Source organism: Amphibalanus amphitrite, unplaced genomic scaffold (assembly GCF_019059575.1).
Source record: "Amphibalanus amphitrite isolate SeventyFive unplaced genomic scaffold, NRLGWU_Aamphi_draft 000333F_arrow, whole genome shotgun sequence".
Classification (NCBI taxonomy): Eukaryota; Metazoa; Arthropoda; class Thecostraca; order Balanomorpha; family Balanidae; genus Amphibalanus; species Amphibalanus amphitrite.
The window spans coordinates 235016-256312 of NW_024881828.1; the positions used below are offsets into that span (position 1 = coordinate 235016).

At 48.3% G+C, this 21297-nt stretch overlaps 1 protein-coding gene across 5 annotated transcripts in view; it reads left to right on the plus strand.

Annotated features, from left to right (window-relative positions):
* The window catches only part of LOC122388710 (cyclic AMP-responsive element-binding protein 5-like), a 91173-nt gene that overhangs the window by 67451 nt on the left and 2425 nt on the right, over window positions 1-21297 (plus strand). The window lies entirely within an intron of this gene.

Below are 21297 nucleotides of genomic sequence, written 5' to 3' on the forward strand. Positions count from 1 at the left end.
CAAAGCAGAGTGTCACCCTCAGACGCGCGCTATGACTCCGTGCTGCGCAGAGCGGTGCCAGGGGCTCCCGGCGGGGCAGTGATTGCGAGAAGCCGGCGCCAGGAGCGGTTTCCATGTCGACACAGGCGACTCTGCAGGGATCGGATTTGTCGAAATCATGCGTCGACGCACCGGAAGGAAGAAAGGTCGATGTGTTTGTGTTCGACTATTGGCCTCTGTCCGTCGATGTGGTGGAGTGGGATTTTGTTACGCCGTGATTTTCACGAGCGTATCTGGAATAAATTTCACCGTCTTGGAATAAATTTCGCACCTAAAAAATGCGTCCACTTTCGTCCTTAACATTTATACATTCATATCAGAAGCTTTATGCTAATTTAGAGCCAAGTATGTAGAGTTACCTCGGTGACTGCCACGTGATCTCTCATCATCCGATTATAATCATTTCAATGGTAACCACGTGACCTTACACGTGACTTCACATCATCAAGATAGCGGCAACACGTTGCTGGCTCATGAAATGGCTTGGCGAACATCCACTCCGAGAAGTTATCGAGAACATATCTGATCACCTTATGCTACGGGCGACTTGGCATCATCCCTGATGTAGAGGCCGTAATCAATACGGGCCCGCGGTTGCTGCGGCTTAATTACGGGTCCCGGTCCGGTGCTGAGATTATGCCGTTTTCGTTTTCTAAATGCCACACGTTTTGTTTGGAGTTTTTATATCCACAGGCTTGCTTTTCGCAGAGGTTCTGTTATTTTGGTTTTATATTTTGTTCCGGCTGAGGGGTTGTTAAAGGGCATAGCACTCTGCTCCTGTCTAAGGCGAGTTTCATGAGAGCAGTACGGAGAATTGGCAGGCCAGCTGTGCACTGTAATATCCGTACTGCGCACCGCGTAGATCCACTTGACAAATGTGTCAAACCAATCTAAAACACTTCAAGAAGCATTTCAGTTTAAAGTTGCCGTCTTACGAGAACTTCCGGAGTCGACATGGCAATTGCATTATGAACGGCGGTGGATTTGAGATAGCGAGTATTGTTGACTACTGTGATTATTTTAAATAAAAGGAGTCCGTTTTATTATCGTGATTGTCTTCTTTTGCGTTATGATGTGATATTATTGTAATGATGTACATATTATTATTGTGATATTATTATAACGTGTTAATGTAATTTACTTTATGCACGGTGTAGAGCATGGATGTACAATAGATATGCGGACTAAATTTGTAATAATATGTGACAACATCAACTATAGGTTTAGATGTTTCACATATTTGCATTAAATAATGTTTTATTATTCGCGATTGAATCCTCTATTTACCGATACAAGACTTATTGTTCCACTGTTGTGGACTCGCCATGCTTCTGGAGATTTGGTGTGATATTGTTCCTACTTTGTTGTAATTTGTTTGCTCGTGTGTTGTGTCACTGAAACTGACGCTAAGTTACTTTACTGTGACACTGTTCTGCGCTACTTTGTTTGTTGTGCCAGCGCATCACTGTTTCTGAACTTTCTGGCTTGTTAGGTCGGCATTTCTTAACTTACATTGGAGCGAACTTCTGTGCGCATTTCCTCGTTTGTTCTGTTTACTCGCTTAGGTTCTATTTGCTGAGGCAACTTTATGGTTACTTTAGGCGCCTTTGGCAGGCAATCGACTGTTATCACATAAACTCTCCATTGGCCAGTTTTCCAAATACAAATGTCCCGTCAGCTGCTGGATATTGGGACTCATTCTTGTATGGAATGGTCACATGAGCAATATCAGTCGAATAATCGCATTAATCGCGACTACTTTCAGCGCTCAATAGGAGCTTCTATTGCTGATACAAATCGTTGCTGACAGTGATGCTGTTCTCGTGCCGTCGTCTGGGAGCGCGCGACTGTCGTGGTGGGCCGTGGGTGGGCGATCTCACCCTTAGTGCGGTGGGAGGTGGGGAGAAATGGGATGGGACTGGCCGACTATTTAGCTACCCGTTTGGCGGTTGGCCGCTAACTTGGTAACGAGCTGTTGCCGTGTATCTCGTACGAGCTCAGTGAAGTATTCATAAGCCCCATCCGGCTACTGCGCTGCTGCTGTCTCAACGCATTCAAATATATGCGCCACGAAGCCTCATAATATCGGACGTAGGTCTCAATAAAACAAAGTGCTGCCTCGAAATTCCTGTTGCAATTTATGGTATGATTCAATGAGCCAACGGACATTTGTCAGCCACAGAAAGACTTTGAGAATAGCCTTGGTTCCGTACTAATGCATTGCTCATAATTTACGAGTTGATGCAATTAATTAAGCGCCTTAAGTTTATGCGTCTACCATGAATCGTCTACACTGGCGGGTAAATATCGACAGTAAGTCCGAATGCGGTTAGTCCTCTAATAAGGTAGATCAATAATGGCGGTGGGTTGGCGCAATGAGGTCGCTCCTTGGGATATAAAGAAGCCAGATGAGGCTGTGGGATAAAGGAGGAAGTAACATGGATCGGCTCCCCGGCCCACTGAAATCGAAACCGTCTACTGCTTTTATAGGAACGTGGGCAATGTCTCTCCATGCCATGACACATATTTACTGAAAAACTAACAACATTAGTGCTACATCGTTTTCTTTTGTATAGTTTTTGATGGGCTAGCATTGCATATTTTTCTGAAGTTCGTGAACCTGCTTCAAAAGGTATTGATCCTATCCATCATTGAGCTCAGCTCTGCATTGTTTTATGAACTCTTATGGGAATTAAAAGCTTGACTTTTCAGAGGCACTTTCGCGATACATTGCAGAGAATGGATTCCGGTTCACGGACCTTTTACTTCGGCTCTGTCGCTACGGTAACTTTGTGCGGCAACTTAGCTGAGCTCAAAACGCGCCGGCGATATGGTCTCGGATAATCCACATACATCAGAGATCCTCCTCATTTGAAGTGTAAAAACGTCTACATAATGTTATAAATGTCATCGCTCTGTTCATTCGATTTGTCACTGCCTTTTTAATGTCAAAGAACGGAGGATGTAGTTGAATCTCATATCCTGACGAGAAGTGTTTCGTGTTTCAGGTTGTTAGGGATTAAAATACCTGAAAGTGTTGACACAAGGATGAAAAAGTTAACTGTCGGCAACTCCAATTTGGCCGTTCCATGCCAATATTTGGTTTGATCTGTCATCATTGGTATTGTTATCTTCAAGGTCGCTCATAACATGCTGAATTTCGAAGTGACAATGTTTTGTGTAATTCTTGCTGGAAACTTGTTCAGCCGCCTCTCGTCTGTTGTCGATGATGTATTGTGTGAACTGTCTGCTGACCAGTGCAGTGGCGGGCAGTTTGGATGTCCTCCGGGTATCCAGTCCCCGCTGACGCAACCAGCAACAGTTGGCGAGCGGCCGGCATCAAGATGAGGTGCGCCGCCACTCTCGGCCACTTCATAACGCCGCGCTCAGAGCGGTCTCCATTTCGACGGGCCGCTCATTGACGGCTGTCGGAGAGTGGCCGCTGACGGTCGCCGGCCGCCGGTGCTCCTGATGGCCCGGCCCGGGGCGATCCCCGGTGATTGGCCGTCCGAGCGCCGCTCGGCCTCTGTGCCGGCAGCTGGTCCGTCACAGCCGCCGACATAGTGACTCTGTTTGTGCCCGGCGGCGGTCCCCGCTCCGCCGGCGACGGTCGTGCGCGGAAATTGGATCGGCCCTACGGCGGCAGTGCGCCGAATTCGTGTGACATCTGGGCACGATGGGTGCGCCGAATTCGTCCGTCGTCCTGAGGCGGCCAGTGCGCCGATTTGGCTGGGCGTGTCTGGTGGTGAGGGTGCCGAATGGGCTGACTGACCGGTCGAGGTCGGAGCTCGGCGGCGTATAGTGGCCCGTCGAGCCGGGGCGCCTGGCGCCGACGGCGATGCAATGGGTCGTGACCGGCGGAGGCATCTCGGCGGCCCGGCTGGCTGGCGCCGCGCGCGTCGCCTCCGGACGTCTAGGATCGGTCGTGTCGGGCCGGCTCAGTGACCTCCTCCCCTCCCCTCCCCGGTCAGCCCCGCCCACACCCAGCCCAGCCGGCTGCCCGGCCCGGGCCAGCCTGGCGAGGCCACGCCGGCGCGACCCCCCTTCTCGCGCCGCCGAACTTTGGGGGTCCGGGCGGACCCATCGACCAGGCGGGCGCCGGCCGGCCGGCCCTCGCCGTCGCTGTTGGATTGGGTCACGTGTGGCGCGTGCCGTCAAAATTGGACGGTGCCGACCTACAGAGCCTGCCGCTCGGACGAGAGGACCGCGCCTATCCAAACGACCGACGGGCTGGAGCTGACGCTTCGCTAATGTCTATACGTCTTCCGTTGCCTGATCGTGAAATCGGAGTACGCCGAGGAAAGCTTGGATTTTTGAAGGTTTTATATCCAAGTATACTTGATGAACTAGTTATTTCAGACTCCTGATTAATGAGTGTGGAAAAGAATAAAAGGAAGCTTGTCTCATCAAACTTTGTTTTGTTATCAAGCTCAGTTTTTTCATTGCGGAGAAATGAGTGTTGATTATGTTTATTCTGACGCTGAGAGCGGCATTAAGACAAGCGTTTATGAAGTGACCCGCTCTTCGTCAATATTGTCGCCGTTTCTGTCGCACCTTATCGTGTGTCTTTTCCGTCTTTTCCGCACTTTCTCCATTTTAGGGACACCTGCGTGAAATTCACTCTGCGATTCTATTTTAGCTCACAATCCACTAAGTGTTGGGACTGACGGAAAGTTGTGAAAAACAGGAGAGATAGCAACAGCCGAAAACAGGGCTCTTCCTATTCCTTCGGGTATTCAATCATTGGCTGAACGAGCGACAATACATCAGTTTCTTTGGCAGCTCAGCATAGGTAAAGCTTTTAACTTCGATGCCTTCATAATTCATGTTCCTTTTAAACGAAACCGAAAGGCTCATTCTTCTTTTCTGGCCTTTCTTTTGTCGAACGCCAAACAGACACAAACCCCGACTGGTTGTATTGCCCCTGTCCATGGTATGTTTGTGCTAGATTTTGCTGTCTGCTTGTGGTCTCTGCTGGTGTTTCACTGCTGTACTGTACCTATATGTTTGTGGCGGCAGTTTGTGTCAGACCATGACCCCGTTTGTGCCGGCTGCTGGTGTCAGACTATGGCCGCTGTTTATGACGGCTGTTTGCGGCCGCTGTTTGTGTCAGCTGTGGCCCTGTTTGTGGCGGCTGTTTGCGGCCGCACTCCACTCACGTGCGCGCGGTGCCCTCTGGGGGTTACCGGTTCGGTGCTGTAGTTATTGCGGTCGATCTCTGGGGTGTCATAGCCGTGATGGACCGTGCCAAGGCTATAGAGCGACGGTGCAGTCATTGCGGCTCGGGTGTTCCCCTCGGGTCGGCGCTACGTCTGCGGTACTCAGACTGTGTGTACTGGACAGTGCTGACTGGTCACTATTCTGTGGTAATTGCAAATTCCTGGACACAGCTCTCTGAATGTCATGACGTCTGTCGTAAGGAATTGGTACTGCAACACTCCCGAGTCATCATTTTGACATATGTCATGTATTTTATGGCTACCTTCTGTGGCATGGAGAAAGCTCATAATTTCACATCGGAGAAAGCTCATAATTTCACATCGACGTTCTCCGAGAAACAAGGGTTAAGTCCTATTTTATCACTCAAAATCCTATGGATGTGTGAGTGTCTAAGCCACTTTTGAGTTCATTTAGCTGCCCAGCCATTGTAAGCTATTCACGTGGGGGAGCTGATTAAGTTACCATCACCGGCCTTGTTCCGGTGCGGATTTCGCTGAAATGGCCAGTTTCTAGCGAGACCAGAGTGATCTCATAGGACTGATTGATCGGAACTGGGCTCGGTCGTCGGACAAGAGGCCGTTTTGTCCGGCCGGATTGGTAGGCAGCGTTTAGCCAGTCGTACAACATCCCACTGACTGATCGTTTATAGCGGGCGTGGAGTGTCGCCAACAAAGCCTGCTGTCGACTGAGGTCTCTACCAGTGAGAGGATCGGTGCCGCCACCGGGCTGAGGAGTCGCTTTGGCCGTGATGACTAACTGCGTCGCGCTGAATTCCAACTAGCTCTGGGACACTGGCTGCTGAGTCGGCCTTGAGATGGCCTCTCAGCTCCAGCGAATCACCTGGCGTATCTGGAGATAAACTCCAGTCCATGAACGGGTGTCATGGATGTGTTCAACGTTCATACACACATGCAGTCATACAGATGTGAATGAGTATTAAAATCGGTTTCATTAAGGACCCTGAACGACAGAAATAAAACTTTAAAAATCTTGGGGTTTCACAAACGTTTAACACCTTCGTGCGATTTTGTGTTTCACTGGAGCACCTATCGTCCGAAAAAAAAATCTGACAGCCCAATAGCATGATTGTTTAAAGGTCTTGTAAAGACATCCACTATTAAATTTGTACTTCAAAGTCGCTGCAGAGCCCTGGCGAACACAGTACGCTCACGAAGTTTTGTCCACGAATTCCTAGATTAATCTTTTGCATTGCTTTCAAATGAACGCACCTTTATGAACTTCAGAATTTGTCATCTTTGAAGTTTGATGACAACGGTGACGGAAAATTCTTAGTGGAAAGCCACCCGGATATGCATTTACAATCCCAGTACGTATAAATTCGACTGTCGTATCATTTGAATAATCAACTGTTCACTGCTGCAGATGATTATTAAATCATCTCAGTAATGAGTTGCGGGATGTATGTGTCGTAAAGGCAACTAATGACAAGGTGCTGTTTAATGGAGAAAATAGGGGCGGCTCTACATTTTTAAAGTAAATGTACGTTGTTGTGTAAATGTGTAAACAGATCATGTATGTATTGTATGTCCCAGGGACATAAGTATATTATTTTTCCTACTTGCATCGTGAACAGAGCCTCTACATTTATGATGCTCACCTGTTCCGTTCAAGCCACTCGACTTCAACTCTCACAGCAGGCAAGCGCCATTTCTCAATGTGCTGCTTTTTCTGAATCAGGGTTACTTCCGATCGTTAACATTTCTGGCTCAATGCCCATGCTCGCTGGTGTGTTACGCGGTACCTTGGTTTGATCTCGGGAACTGTACCAGCACTTAGCAAAGCTCCACATCTTGCTGGTGACAGGACAGAAAAGCCTTTTACTCAAAATAGAAGGCTTTCAACATGGATGAGTAGAAATATCCCAAGTAGTTCCACAAGCTGTTTGCGGCTATATGTCTAAAATGTCATACACGATTCTTAGAAAGTAAATGCACCAGCAGTCAGCACCCACTATTCATCCACGCAAGCTTAGTAATTGCAGCAGTATTATTCTTAGCGTTTCCTAAATAATGATTGTGGAGCACTCATATGAAAAGTTGCTGAATCGCTTGATGCATGATACGATCGTGACCCTCCTCTGTTGCCCTAGCGCATAAGTTGCTAGGCGTTTCATATCGGAGTCTTACCTATGCATCTTTTTGTGGTCCAAGCTATTCAATGTCTTAGCGTTTTGTTGTGCCTTGTACTGCATTCAATATCGTTTTTTTTTTGCTTTGTACCACATTCAATGCATTTTTCAATTTAATGATTACAGTCGACGTTTTACCAGCGTATATTGGCAATATCGGCGCTTTCAACAATTGTGTTGTTGCGCGATGCAGCTATATGGCTGTAATTTAGGCGTGGCCTCTGCCTGCAATTTGTCTACCTTCCACCGACCACCCGCGTGGGATGTTGACTACCACACATCACATAGCGACGGTCTCATATGATCATATATGGACAGTCAACACGCGAAGTACAGTCACCAGCACTTGCTACTAATCACCTCGTTTTTGTTCAGTAGTTTGAAGAGCGATCAAATCTCAGTCGCGCAAGATACGTCAAACGATCCGTTTGGTCCTCCGATTTTCGAATATCTAACTTGTTTTTGTATATTCGAAGCATTTTGGGATGGGGAGCCAAAAAACCTCTTTTCTGCCCTAAAGTGTGCCCCAAGAAGTCGTAGAACCTAGCCCCGCCTCTGATCCACAGACCACTAGTGCCATCTCTTGTCAGCCGAACAAGCCGCAGAAGTAAATAATGTCACGTGACCTTTGCACACGCTACAATTACTACGCAGCTGTAGTGGGGGAAGCGGGGCGGAGGCGTGGAGAGGGACGCGATCGGTCGGCTGGGGTCAGGTCGCCGAGGTCAGAGGTCATCCGCCGGAGGGTGTTTGAGCGGTAGGGCGGTTGGGTCGTGTGGGCTGGGGCCTGCGGAGTGGGGAGCGCCGGGACCTGTCTGGAAACAAGCCCTACAACGCTGTGACAGTCGAGAATATTGTGAGGAAAGAGAGAGAGAGAGAGAGAGAGAGAGAGAGAGGGAGAGAGAGAGAGATGGAGGGAGAGAGAGAGATGGAGGGAGAGAGAGAGGTAGGGGGAGAGAGAGAGGAAGAGAGAGAGAGAGAAAGAGAGAGGAGAGAGAGAGGGAGAGAGAGAAAGAGTGAGAAAGAGAGAGGGAAAGAGAGAAAGAGAGAGGGAGAGAGAAAGAGAGAGGGAGAGAGAGAAAGAGAGAGAGAGAGGGAGAGAGAGAGAGAGAGGGAGAGAGAGAGAGGGAGAGAGAGAGCGAGAGCGAGAGCGAGAGAGAGAGAGAGAGAGAGAGCGAGAGCGAGAGCGAGAGCGAGAGCGAGAGCGAGAGCGAGAGCGAGAGCGAGAGCGAGAGCGAGAGCGAGAGCGAGAGCGAGAGCGAGAGCGAGAGAGAGAGAGAGAGAGAGAGAGAGAGAGAGAGAGAGAGAGAGAGAGAGAGAGAGAGAGAGAGAGAGAGAAAGACTGGAGGGAAGGGATAAGGACGGGAGGAGAGAAAAGAGAGAGAGAGAGAGAGAGAGAGAGAGAGAGAGAGAGAGAGAGAGAGAAATCTGAAAAGGAAAACCAGAGAGGATAAAATGAGAAAGAGGGCAATGGGTAAATCAGTGAGAGGGAGCGAGAGAGGAACTATTTAGTTGTGTCAGCTTGTGTTCACATGTAAAATGTAAATTTGCTTTCCATCATTACAGCTTTGATTGGAAATTAAATCTTAGCATCATTATGATAAACCCACCTTGACGGGATGCAGTAGCGAACCCTTCAATTAAGAGGGGGGGGGGGGGCACTGCCGACTTTTGGTCCTATTACATATTTCCATGCAACGCTCATAGGGCTAATGTTGAAATGCCAAAATTAAAGGGGGCACGGTGCCCCGGTGCCCTCCCCGTTCCGCCGCCTATGACGGGATGGGGACGCTTTTATGGTCGTCGTTGGGAGCTCGGCACTAATGGGGTCTGGGGATGATGTTGAAGGTTTCGCAAATGTTTCATAAAAGAGATGCTATTTTTTGCACAACCTATTAAACATTTTTTTTTACGTTTGCTATGAAAATGTTAGGCCCAGTTCCTTCAAGATCAGGTCCACGACTCAACAGCTTACAACAGGAGCTAACTAACATAACAATTAACCCGCGCCGTGTTGGTGACATAAACTTTCCATCGAGTGCTGGGGGGAGGGGGGCGTTTCACGCCCCTCCGTCTAACTCGGCTCCTGGGCCACGTAGCGACACGCGGTGAGCGGCAATCGAAAGAGCGTCAAAAATAAGGAGGAAAACACTCGGCCATTTTAAGGTCAGGGCAAAGGTCAGGTCATTAGGGTTCATCAAAGGTCAACTTTTGTTGATTTCAACGATTTCGAACACCCGACGGCTAACTCGGGAACCAATAGAGCTACAGCGCCGCGGAAAAGCGCATTCGATAGCTCTTTTAACGCTCTTTCGCCAACATGTCCTCAAATTCGACCTTAGATCAACGGTTTAGCTCCCAGAGGGCACCGTTCTAATTGACCTCAAATTTGACCTCAGATCAACGGTGTTTTCACCGCTCTAGCGCATCTCTGTCAAAAGTAAAAAAACTGCTGAAGACCTTTTATGTCCTAAAATGACCTCAGGGGCACACATAGGGGTCACAGGTGCAATTTTCCGATTCAGTGTGTCATGTTTACCTATGAACCGATGTTTCAGAGGGTGTAGAACGAAATTCGTCCAAAAGAGGCGCATTTCAATTTTCTCCCATTGACTTATACCTAATGTGGCAGTCGCAAAATTGACCTGACCTTAGGTCACAGACATAAAAATCCGAGGTATCAATTTATACATACTGTTACCCTAAGCAATTACTAAAAGTTTTAAAGTGATCGCTCAGTCGGTGTAGCTACAGCGAGCTTTCGATTTTTTTTCTGAGGTAAGGTTACTTGACGTTACCTGGTGACCTGACCTTGAATGACGCTACGCGTCGCGTCGCCGATTTTGAGATATTCGCGAAAAACCTGAGGGGGAAGGGCGTAAAAACGCCCCCCCCCCCCCCAGCACGGCGCGGGTGGTCGCCATAGCGACTCGGACTGAACAAATGCCTTTAACGTTTCAACGGTTGAATAAGGTGAGAGGATTGAGGTAGGCTTGTATCGGATTTTCTTCTGCTTGTCGGTAGTTTAGGTTGAAGCACCGGCCCGCGCCGGGCCGGTGCTCTGAGATTCCGCGCCGGGCCGGGGGTGTGTGTCTGAACCCCCCCCCCCCCCTCCTAACTCGGCTCCTGGGCCACGTAGCGACACGCGGTAAGCGGCAATCGAAAGAACGTCCAAAATAAGGACGAAAACTTTTCGGTCATTTTTTGGGCCAGGTCAAAGGTCAGGTCACCAGAGGTCACCAAAGGTCAAATGTCCACTATTTCAACATTTTGGAAACTGCCAACGGCTATCTCGGGAACCGATAGAGCTACAGCGCCGCGGAAAAGCGTTTTCGATAGCCCTTTTACAGACCTTTCTGAGTAATCTTCTCAGATTTGACCTCAGGTCAACGGTTTAGCCTCCAGGGGACAAAAACTCCAAAAATAGCCGTTTTTACGAAAAACGTTTTTTTCGGCAATAACTTTTGACTCAAAAGAGTCATGACATTACTTTTGCCACCATCGTGTTCCTCTCGTCGAGACGCGTCGAATGAACTATAATTTGACCTTGAACGGTCAACTTGAAAATTTGACCTCAGGTCAAGGTCATGACCTGACCGGAAAAGGTCATGTTGCATATCAGTCGATCCGCAACGTCGAGCCGAACACATCTAAGGCGTTTTCAGTGCTCTAGCACGTCTCTATCAGAAGTTATTAGCGAAAAACTGTTAGATTCTGTTCGTGACCTGAGATGACCTCGGGGACATAACCAGGGGTCACAGTTGCCATTTTCCGGTTCAGTGTGTCCATTTTACCTACATCTCGATGTTTGAGAGTGTCTAGAATAGCGTTCGTGCAAAACAGACGCTTTTCAATTTTCTCCCATTGACTTATAATGGAGAGGTCGCAAAATTGACCTGACCTTAGGTCACCGATATCAACATTCCGAGATATCCATTTTATAGATATTGTTGCTCTTATCAATCGCTGAAAGTTTCAAGGCAATCGATCAATCGGTGTAGCTATGACGAGCATTCTTATTTTTTTCTGAGGTGAGGTCACTTGGCGTGACCTGGGGACCTGACCTAAGGTGACCTGGGTCTTAAATTTTCACAACATGTGCGGAAAAGATGCACGAACAGGTGTGCCAAAAACGGCGGCGCTCCGCGCCGCCGTTTTTGAGATGTCTGCGAAAAACCGCAGGGGGGGTGTTCAAACACCCCCCCCCCCGGCCCGGCGCGGGTTAATTCCGCGAGCTGTCCATAATCATTCAAGAGGGAAAATACAGCTGCACATCGTTCGGGTCAAAGTAATACCAAACATTCTCAAATTTTGTAGTAAAGAGCCAGTAGTCTACGAAGAAAAAGAATAAGCGGACCGGTTTCGTCTATCAAAGACTTCTTCAGCACTTTTTCAAAAACGTATAAGAAGAAAACTAGCACAGTGACAATCGTTTGAAATAAAATTGGATTCAGTAAGAACTAAGAACTTCATTGTCCGAAAACCGCTGACAGTTGATAGCTCAATGACACTTAAAGCCGTGCATAAGGAGGCGTGAAAACACTCTCCTCATCTCGTTCTATTACGAGAGGACCATGTCATGATGTGAGAAAGGCGTTCTCAAAATAAATGACACTGTATGAGTGAATAAATATTCCGCGCCCCCTTCGGCTATTGGCGGACCCTACCACCTGATCGGGTGGTGCAGCCGTTTCGCCCTCCACCTGAGATCTCGGAAAGTTACCGACCGATTTTAAACATTCAAAGAGCGTTCGATAGCCCCACCAGGGAACTACCTTGTTACCAGGCTTCGTTGACCTAGATGCAACCCATGACGTCACAAGTCAGGTCAAAGGTCGCATTTTTTCACCGATTTAGTCTAAGGAATGCGTTACAGTCAGTTAACACATCAAATAAAAGGCATGTTATCGAAAAACATCGATGGAGCGTTGGTTGTCTAATACATATGTTGCCTAAAGAGGTCATTGATACCAGGTCAGGCCACAGAGGTCAGGCCACTAAGGGTCACAATATGAACCCAACTATGCTAGGGTCGTGTGATGCATGTTGTATGGCCAATTTTACATTTAACCCGCGCCGGGCCGGGGGGGGGTGTTTGAACACCCCCCCTTGCGGTTTTTCGCAGATATCTCAAAAACGGCGGCGCGGAGCGCCGCCGTTTTTGGCACACTTGTTTGTGCATCTGTTCCGCATATGTTGTGAAAATTTCAGACCCAGGTCACCTTAGGTCAGGTCACCAGGTCACGCCAAGTGACCTCACCTCAGAAAAAAATAAGAATGCTCGTCATAGCTACACCGACTGAACAATTACCTTGAAACTTTCAGCGATTGATTAGAGCAACACTATCTATAAAATGTATATCTCGGAATTTTGATATCGGTGACCTAAGGTCAGGTCAATTTTGCGGCCTCTCCATTATAAGTCAATGGGAGAAAATTGAAAAGCGCCTGTTTTGCACGAACGCTATTCTAGACACTCTCAAACATCGAGATGTAGGTAAAATAGACACACTGAACCAGAAAATGGCAACTGTGACCCCTTGTTATGTCCCCGAGGTCATCTCAGGTCACGAACAGAATCTAACAGTTTTTCGATGATAACTTCTGATAGAGGCGTGCTAGAGCGCTGAAAACGCCTTAGATGTGTTCGGCTCGACGTTGCGGATCGACTGATATGCAACATGACCTTTTCCGGTCAGGTCATGACCTTGACCTGAGGTCAAATTTTCAAGTTGACCTTTCAAGGTCAAATTATAGTTCATTCGACGCGTCTCGACGAGAGGAACACGATGCTGGCAAAAGTAATGTCATAGCTCTTTTGAGTCAAAAATTATTGCCGAAAAAACGTTTTTCGTAAAAACGGCTATTTTTGGAGTTTTTGCCCTCTGGAGGCTAAACCGTTGACCTGAGGTCAAATCTGAGAACATTACTCAGAAAGGTCTGTAAAAGGGCTATCGAATGCGCTTTTTTGCGGCGCTGTAGCTCTATTGGTTCCCGAGATAGCCGTTGGCAGTTTCCAAAATGTTGAAATAGTCAACATTTTACCTTTGGTGACCTCTGGTGACCTGACCTTTGACCTGACCAAAAAAATGACCGAAGTGTTTTCGTCCTTATTTTTGACGTTCTTTCGATTGCCGCTTACCGCGTGTCGCTACGTGGCCCAGGAGCCGAGTTAGAAGGGGGGGTGTTCAAACACCCCCCCCCCGCGGCCCGGCGCGGAATTTCAGAGCACCGGCCCGGCGCGGGTTAAAATTAAATGGTGTGGGCTAGACGGCCATCGGGGCCAGTTTAGATTACATTCTGGTGAAGTTCGGGTCAAGGTCAGGTCAAAGAAGGTCAAATTTCGAAGTTGATATTTTGCATAAAAGGGGTATCTATTCGATACAGCTCATCACAGGAAATCCAATGGTGGTCTTTGGCTTGCTTTGTGTGTTCTGTGACGGCGAAAAATTGAATTTGAGAATTTTACGTAATAGATTTTTAGTAGTTTTTTTGCCATAACTTTGCTAAAAATGGAGCTATCGAGTTCAAGTTTGGCATATCTAGAGCAGATAGTTCAATAACATATATTTCAGTTTTAATTTTGAAAGTTCTTGGTATTTTCGGGGTGTTATACTTCAGCTATAGTTTTGATGGTCAAAATCAATTTTTGTTTGGAAATAAGAGTTAGCAGTTTGCTAGCGCTGTTTATTTTACATCTTTTTGATCTTGAATATTTTTCGTTATCTTCAAAACTGTAAGCGTGACAGCTCTTCCCGCTAAACCTTTTACTGGGTCGGAAATGACAGAACATGACATCCCTCTGACGTCATTTGTGACTAACCTTTCATGAGAGCTCTGGAAAATTTTGGTCACAAGGTGTAAAAATGATGCCCGGAGGGGTCTTGACAGTTTGGTGGCGACATTTGCTATACTTTAGAAGATATCGACTGGAAAGGAGAGAGGGGGCCGTTTCGCGCCGCCCTCTCCCCCCTCCCCTCAACGGGGCTTTCAGTTGCTGCTCTCACAGAACTCAGTCTCTTGGTTATATTGCAACGTAGTGGAATTGCAAGTGGCAATTAAGCTTCCTGCCAGTGCCGGACCAGAGTTTAAACATGCAGGCTGAATTTTAACATTTAACTTTTGAATTTTTAAATCGTTAAGCTTTTTAGAAGTTGTATATGAACTGTTCAGCTCCTTTTTTGGTCCATCACAGCGGGCTTGTATGTCATTTGTCAACCAAAATCGAATTAAAAACTTTTTAGTTGGTCTGGCTACCTCGCCAACTTCTTAATGGATCGTTTAGTAGCTTTTGATTTGGCACTGCCCACGTTGTCTGTCAAACTTTTCGTGTCATAGACACTGTCTATGACACGAGAAGAGGTTGCTGACATCGTTTGTCGCGGTTAAATAATACCAATCCACGTCCCAGTGGCTGCTCGATCGCACTTTCCCTGGCCCACCTCTCCCACCAGGCTAGGCTTTGTCCGGCACAGCCGTCGCCTCAGTGCCTCGGGCGGTGACCCGTTCAAAGGGGCTCACAATTCGTATGGTGCCGTGGCTCTCAAACCAATACAGAACAGTGAAACGCAAAGGCTCACTTTCCACATAAGGCGAACGGCTGATTCTGGCGCCGGGACTTCATTCATGCTAAGGCGCCCAATCACAGCGCCGCATTTCAGTTAGTGTCGGGCGCAAAAGCTACTATGCTCCGCCCCTCCATCACGTGACCCTGCCCTCACGTGGCCTCAGTCACGTGGTGTTTCCACTTCTTGGCGCATGGCGGCGCTAGTCTCGCAGGGGCGGTGGTAGCTTGCTCCCCCGCGGTCCGGGGGTGATGGGCAGCAACTGCTGGTGACTGTACGTGATCTCGAAGTCCCATTGGCTTGGCTCCTAGGGTCCAATTATCTGGCCCATGGGTCTTATACTCATTGTCATAAAATTTCGCAATCACGGTGTGAGTCCCATAGGCCCGGCCCCTGGTCCTATGGCACAGCGCCTCTTTGGCCCCCGCCCACGCGTCTCAGTTCTCTGCTCGGACGCGCTCAGCGGATGACCGTATCTCGGACGGGTGCCGCTCGTCGCGAGCCGGCTCCTTCAGACCACCAAGGCCATCAATAGTTGATGTGGCGACCATCGGGCAATTGGCGGCGGCTATCTGGCGGCGGCGGCGCTCGGTCACTGTCGTGGTGCCCGCCTCGTCAGCCCGATTGGTCGAGCGATGTCCGAGGGGGCAGACAGCCAGTCAGAGCTCTGTATACAGCCGGTCAGACGGTGGGAAGTCCGATGGACTCCATTCATTGCCGGACCGACCGCGCTGCGATGTGTTCTGTCGAGCTGAACGATAAGATGTCGCGCTCGTGAGATGTGGTTATGCGACTGGCAGGAGATGTCAGGCTGAGTTTTATGCTGAGCTCCTTCGGAGTGTGGCGTCTCATCGGTCACGAAAAATGTGATGAATATGCCACGAATGTCACGATAGAAGAACTTTATATAAGCTGCTCCTTTCCATTTTCTCTGTCTAGACTCGGGCTCCCATAGCCTGAGAACGAAACTAATAAAATACCCGCCGTCCGTTCCCAAACCCCAGTCTACCTGCATCTCCCTAATGCAACCTGCCAATGCCTGACTGGGCAGCAACATGAGACTCGAAATGGGCCGCGCCGTTTGGTATGCATTGCCGTTGCGGCTGTGAAAGGACAACACTGGACAGTACTTTGGCAAGGAATGGTTTCGGGCGCAGCTGGGACCACTACTTTCAATACATCATGCCGTGGACTGGTCACTCTGTATTCATGAGGTGGCGCCCGTGATGTGGAATGTGAAAATGAACTCAAACGACCGCTCTGTTCCGCACCTGATATTTGTATTCTGAGGCTAAACTGCTCAAAATCTAGATCGTTTAGCTGATGTTAAGTTTTGTGTGCCTACTGTATTGAAGCATCTAAAAGCTATCATGTTTTCTGTTTCTGTGACCTCGGCCCAAACATTTCCAATCAGAATATTTTAGGCTACTCTTCTTGAATTTTCTAAGACTTATCGTCCCAAATCTCCTATTGTGCATAACTCAACAATCACCTCCCCATGATTCAATGAATACGGGAATGAGGGCCGCCCAGCTGACCCTTTCATACAGCCACTGTCCGATGACGCAGTGACAGTGCCGCCGCTGACCCAGCTGCGTAATGTATACCGGCTGACCTCTTTATAACGCCTCTGGCGACTGGCGGAGGTCAGCGCTCTGATGTGCCAGCTGATGGCGGTCATCACTCGCCGCTCAGCGGGAATGGGCCCGTTCCGCGGCGTGTCAGAACGATCCGCCGCAAAATGGCACACTACACGCCGTCAGGGTAAAACTCTGCCCGTCTAGAGCTCGTCAGCTGAGAGCGCCTGAAGAGCTCGGCTGATGGAGTGTCGTGTTCAGCGGGAATACTGAGCTGGTTAATGTAGGCCGCTTTGTGGAACCAAGTGTGATTCCGGTCTAAAGGGTCGTGTATGCTTTAATATATCGTACTTACTTTTCAGCATAAACGCATTAACTTTGAAAATGGTCTGGACGCATTTGCGAAACATGCTTTGCTTTTGTAAACATCCCGGATAACTTTCTTTCGTTTCCAACGGTGCGGCACTCAGTCTTTGAAAATGCTGGTCTGTGACGCTTGCTAAAATGCTTCAAACTGAAATAAGTAATTTGATGTTATCCATTCTGGCTTAAATAAAGCCATGGTAAACTTAAGACAGGGTTTCAAAAATAATTAATAAAAATTTATTATTTCTTAATTTTTTGGTATGCCAGCAGGCGTGTCATGCGCTCTCTCTCTCTCTCCCTCTCTCTCTCTCTCTCTCTCTCTCTCTCTCTCTCTCCCTCCCTCTCTCTCTCTCTCTCCCTCTCTCCCTCTCTCTCTCCCTCTATCTCTCTCTCTCTCTCTCTCTCTCTCTCTCTCTCTCTCTCTCTCTCTCTCTCTCTCTCTCTCTCTCTCTCTCAGCGAGGAGCCATCACCAGCCAGTGGTCGGTACAGATGTGTAACGACATCCACGCTACTCAGCTATGGAAATACGAGGATCGGTACCGTAAAGGGCATCCTGCTGCGGCTCTGACCGAAAGGCGCACGCGGAAGGCGCTGCGGGGCTTGTTTCGAGGGCGACCGAGCGCCGCGGGGTGTGTTCTAAAGACTACTGACTGTCGTCCGTCCCTTCGCCGAAGGCTTCCCTCAGTCGGCTGTCTGCGTCAGCGCGGCCCCAGTTGCGACTTTGCGCTGTTTTTGCCGTCTAACGAACGCCTCGTTAGGTGGTTTTGAGAACGTGCTGATCCGACCCCCTCCCCCTCCCTCCCACGGCTCTCCCTCGTTGCTCTGATGCCTGCGCTGCCTCGCTGGCGTGGGTAGATGTGGGAAGATGTGGGTAGTTATGGGTGGATGAGCAGGACAGCGAACCACCGAGTACGAACTACCGGGATGCTGGATCCGACGAGGACTGAGGATGGACTAATCGTGGCCAGAATATGATAAGGATTGACACTGATTAGACACTGATTGGTAGAGGACTGGACTCGGACTGCGGCGGCTACGATGGAATCTAGATACACCCGCTGAGCAATGGCCTGGCGTAGGCTTACAAGACTATCTAAACTCACTGTAGCTAGATGATCACATATGCAGGGCTATTTGTGAAGTTGTGAGTGGATTTGGTTTCTAAAGATGTTGAAGACGTGGTACCTATGCTAATGACAACTCTAATGCTCGAGAACCTATGCTAGGCCTCTCTGTCATTTGGCGAAGCTATTTGCTGCTTATGTGATGCGAGGACGTGTATCGGCTTTGACTGCCAATCAGTGGTCTATTTCGGGCCTACAATATCCACTGCAGACCTATTCCTCATTGCGCGAAGCCGCGGTCACTTGAGTCCCGTCGATTCCTAGTTACTTGGGTGCGCTATCTTGTACCTGCTGTTGCCAGCGGCATGAGACATGACAAGTCGCGTGCCAGTGCGTCGTTACTGAGCGTTGGCACGACCTTTATTGCGGGGCTCGTCCGACCCTGACCTTACGACCCTCCCATCCTTACCCCTCCCCTCGGTCTTCCAGTGAGATCGTGATGCCTACCTCTCAGTCACGACCACTGCGAAATGTAAATGGCCGCGCCGCATACCCGAAATTCACGTCTTCGCGTACTAAGGCACGGGTAAAGCGCGCATTATGCGACGTTAGTGAAGTTATTACGACGATGGATGGCGATAGTGCGGGCCGTGCGCTTGCTTAGAAGGCGTTGTGCTGCTGTTTGCCCACCCCGCCCTGCTCTGTCGTTGTCGCTGTTATAACTACCCCCTTAGCCCCCCCCCCCCGTCGATGGCGAGTCACGCTCCAATGGTTGGAATGCCATTTGGCAATGGAGCCTCATTGATGGTTCACGGGGGTCGCGGTGCTCCCGGTAATGATGATTGAGGTGCCTGTACCACACAGCTCGGACCGTGCAATCTATTCGGTTATTGTCTCCGGTACACCAGTGGTGTGATGGTATGGAGTTTCAACTGGGATGTCGCTTTACTAGATTATTGGCTTAGTGCGCAGTCGGTACCAGTAGCGGCTAGTGAAGTGTGTTTTTCTTTTGTGTTAGGGCTGCGGTGGGACTAGTTTTGGATTCAAGAGATCGATATTTCTATGAAGGCAGTTGACGTGCAAAGTAAGCTGACTAACGCATCCCAACCAACATTTTTCGCCCAAAGACAAACATAATTAGAGTCAACATTAACGTTTATAACAGTTTTACGAGCGGCTCCACTGCCAAACACAATGCGTTATGTCTTAGCAGTCTTTCATTAGGGTAGTGTGGGGTAATTTGAACATATTTTTACGTCTTCTCCGTTGTACCAAATTCCAGTTCAACCCTGGATGAAGAAAAAAACTGCTTCAGTAGCGCAAGTGTCACTTGCTTTCACCATGCAAGCCTCATTTTTGGACGAGCCGAGCGTACCTTGAATAGCATAGCCTCACTTCTCCACCAAGTCACGGTGTATTCAAATTGCCCAACCGTGGGGTAATTTGAACATACTGCCTTTACTTCTCATAAAAACGATAGTCTCGCCAGCACCGATGTTGTTTGACCCATAAACAAATAGGCAGAACAATTCTAAACATACCTTCACTTGAAATATCAACACAACAGCAAAAATAACAGTTGCAGAGTATCAATATCTGCACGCTGCACACTGGTCAGTTGACAGAATTTGCCCCTCTTCAATTAACAGAACGTCTATCCTTTTTGTTCGATAAAAACTCTCCCAACCGTACTACATCTGTTAAAGTGGTGCCAATCGAAACCTGGACATTTGGAGTTCTGATTTTGTCCAATGTCCAATTCGGAATTGTTTGGACAAAGGTAGCAGACTGGACAATATTGGACGATGGCTTGCTACACTTCAGCGCTTTTTATAAAGTAATCGTGCATAGCATTGATTGGCGAATGGAAAGCTTGTTAAGATCTCAATATAATGAACACTTCTCGGCTGGTAAAATTACATGATAAGCAATATAAATGACGGTTTTGAGTGTTGATAGCTGCATAATTTTCGGACATATTTGGACAAATAAATGACTTTAACATTTTTGGACGGAAAATCAACAAAAATGCCGGACATTAGACGGATATTAGACGTAAATTTTCTAAAACTGGCATCACTTATCTGCTACTGCCTTGGGTCGAAAATATTGGGAAAAAAACTGGGAGCGTTGTTTTTTTTCGGAGCTATCCCTGTCTTCATTCAAATTCTCACACCATGTTCAAATTACCCCACGCTAAAAGTTATTTTGCCATTTTAAAAAACAGGGTTCAAAAGCAAATTTCTTGGATTGACGGCGCTGATTAGGTCATTATACAACGAAAGCCGTTGCGTATTAGGCGCTAGCAATGCAAGATTTTGTGCTGCAATGAAGTTGCAATGACGAGTTGTTTGGCGTTTTTCCTTGCGAAATTGATTTTTTACACTGTGCGTCAACATCTTCATTCCCTGAAACTTAAAACCCCGTTCATATGATAGCCCTTTTAGTTACGATAATTTCTCTCATTGGTCTTATTGTCATGCCACTTATGGATTTTCCGTAATTTTCTGTTGTTCACACTATGTTCAAATTGCCCCACATGTTCAAATTACCCCACCCTACCCTATCGCTGTAACGCCGCTCCCCGCCGACTCGAGCGCGGCTGCGGCCGCAGCGCTTCGTGGAGCGGGGTTGAGGCTGTGCGGCACAGTCTACCCTATCAGGCGTCATTGGTGAGAGACATCTGGTGAGAGGAATGGGAACTAATGTGTGCTGCGGAACAGCCTACCTCCCGGGCACCATCCGCGACGCGAGGCGCGTTCGATTGGGATGGGAACGGCGCAGGAAGTCTTCGCGGTGTGTTTTGATTTCAATGAAAGTTCACCAGACAGTTACGCAATAAGGCAACAAGGACAAAGTTGTGAAGTGATCTTGATCAACACCCTCGGGTATGATGTGTCTCAAGGGATGGAACTTCGTCCAGGATGTAATTAAGTGACCAAGTCAGGCGTGCATGCCACGGGCAGCTGTCTAGTGCCAAATCCCTCATCAATATCCATACTATTGGATCATTTTAATCATATGCCACAGATATACGTCATCATTGCAGTGTATATCGGCGCTAACAGGGCACCAAAGATGTGTCATGTGATGAATATTACCCGGCGGCCGGCACATTAAATTCCTTCAGCTTTAACAGATGCTGCCCCGCGCGCTGGTTTGATAATCTCGTAGGAAACAGATGTCACTGAATGCTAAGGCGGTAAGGCGAGGTTCTCACCTAACACATGTGACCGGACCCGGCAGTATTAGCCTGTCGATTTCCCTTGGCAGCTGTTTGACTTCTGGTGGCTTGGTGTGACCTGACATGACAAGA